Source organism: Crocodylus porosus, unplaced genomic scaffold, assembly GCF_001723895.1.
Source record: "Crocodylus porosus isolate Cpor-Errol unplaced genomic scaffold, CroPor_comp1, whole genome shotgun sequence".
Lineage (NCBI taxonomy): Eukaryota > Metazoa > Chordata > Crocodylia > Crocodylidae > Crocodylus > Crocodylus porosus.
The window spans coordinates 11,001,241-11,003,535 of NW_017728922.1; the positions used below are offsets into that span (position 1 = coordinate 11,001,241).

Sequence of the window (2,295 nt, forward strand, 5' to 3'; positions counted from 1 at the left end):
ATAGTAAATTTGCAAAACAAAGAGAGAGTGATACCTTAATACAAAGAGCCCTTAGTAGCTTTTTCTTCAACCTTCTCCTCCCACCAGGGAGAGCTGGCAGCTGTGCTGTTCTAACAACACTATTGATAATGCATTTTCAATAATATTTCTAACAGTATGACCACTAAAACTGCACCCTGCCAGGTAAGGAAGCCTGGTGGGACAGCTGGTGGCATGGCAGCCCTGTAAATGCCAGGAGCAATGATACCCTGGTGAAAGGTGGGTAGGAGGTGCCATAAGCTCCAGCTAATGCATGAACACATGCACACAGCCCTGGCTGGGGAAAGCCCAGGCCTGTCGCATCTTTGTTAGGCCTGATGCTTGCTGCTTGCTGTGCAGTTGTGAGGCTTCTAGTGAGCTCAGATTAGCTGCTTGGGATGCCAGTTTTTGCATTGAAAAACTCTTTGTCAGGCTGAGGAAGTACCTGCAGTTGGTGCATCTCCCAGTCCTGGATGGAAGGAATAGTAAAGTAGCCAGAGGCTGGCCTGGCATGCAATGCAGGCAAGAAAGACAGTCAGTGAAAATGGAAATGGAGGCATCAGGGGGTGAGGGACAGGCTGTGGCTGGAGGTAAGGGGGAAAGGGGCATATAGCCATGCAGGTAAGAGTGCAGATTCAACCATGTCATGAGTTTTGCCTGCCTGCAGCCAGAGATACAGGGCCCCAGAAAACCAGACTCTGCCTGCACTTATCTCCTTGACATCTGGCAGGCTTTGTGGGTGTAGCAGGGCCTAGCAGCCAGGCCTGCAGTAGTTTTGACCTCCTCCCCCCGGCCCCAAAACAGACATAAGTACCCATGTCATGAGTTTTGCCTGTTAGCAGCCACAGGTGCAGGGCCCCAGAATCCAGTCTCCTGTTAAGCCTCCTATTAAGGCTATCTCCTTAACAGCTTGCAGGCTTCATGGCCACAGCAGGGCCTGGCAGGCCTGCAGTACTTTTTTTCACCCCCCTGTGCCCTAATACAGACACAGCTGGCAGGCTTTGTGGCCACAGAAGGGCCTAGTGGCCAGGCCTGCAATAGTTTTGCCCCCCCTGTGCTCCAGGACAGACACAGTTGAACAAGCAACCACGTCACAAGTTTTGCCTCTTAGCAGCCAGAGGTGCAGGGCCCCAGACTCCAGTCTCCCCCTACACCTATCTCCTTGACATCTGGCAGGCTTTGTGGGCTCAGCAGGCCCTAGTAGGCATGCAGTTTTCACCACCCCCCGTGCCTTAACACAAAACAGTGTCACCTATGTCGCGAGTTTTTCTTGTCAATAGTTTGAGGTGAAGTTTCCCAAAACCCCTGCACTTATCTCCTTAAAAATTGTCAGACTTCATTCCCTAAGCAGGAGCTACCACTCCTGCACGTTTCATCCAAATCAGCCAAAAAACAACAAAGTTATAGATATTTCATCGATTCCCCATTATACTCTATGGCCAAATCTCCAAATCAGCTCCAAATCCTCTGAAGCCAATTCGGCTGAATTGAATTGGAAAAGCAATTCGGATCTCTGAATCGAATCACTGGCATCTGAATTGGCTGAATTAAATTCCAAATTGAATAGTTCTCTATTTGCACAAGCCTATTGAGCAGTGAAATGTAAACTAGGTGAATAGTATATTTAAGCGAGTCAAGTCTAGGAAGGATTTTTTAGGTACTTCAGCAAGAGAAGTAACTGAATAACATGACGGTTGGAAAGATGTGGCATAAATGAGGTAAGGTAAAAGAAAATGGATCATTTGAATTATTTATGTCCATTAATGGGTTCTAAATTTCTTGTAATTTCTTTGAGAAATTAGTTGTCCTTATGTAAGGTGCAATGAAAACATTTCCTTAGTGTGCAGTAGTATTCAGAAAAGTAAACAAGATTCCAGTTTGTCTTAAGAAAGGCATATATTAAAAGATAATGATGACTTCACCCTATATATGATATTAAGTCCTGATCATGCCATCTCAAAAAAATATGGCAGAATCTGAAGGGATGTTAGAAGGAAAACCACAAAGATAGAGGCCTATTGATTCAAGAGGATAGGCAGGCTCTGAAATCTCCCTTAAAAATATGAAGAAACAAAATTTTCCAAATGTGCATTCTCCAACAACCCTACAATCCTTGGTAGTGTCAACAACCTATCTAATCACACTTTCAGCCTGGCTAAGAGGCCTATACTATCCCATGGTCTTTCTTTCTGCTATATTACACAACTCAGTAAGGTACAGCTGTATGGAGACCTCAAAGCTTTTTTCCACTTCCTAAGATGGGGAATATTTCCACAT

General features: G+C 45.3%; 1 long non-coding RNA gene across 1 annotated transcript in view; it reads left to right on the forward strand.

The window, feature by feature from the left end:
- LOC109313218 overlaps positions 1 to 1,232 on the forward strand; it is an 11,498-nt gene extending 10,266 nt beyond the window's left edge. Inside the window, exon 3 of the long non-coding RNA XR_002101993.1 lies at positions 1,220 to 1,232. This is a non-coding gene — a long non-coding RNA (uncharacterized LOC109313218). The remainder of the gene's footprint in view (positions 1 to 1,219) is intronic.
- The last annotated feature ends 1,063 nt before the right edge of the window (positions 1,233 to 2,295 follow it).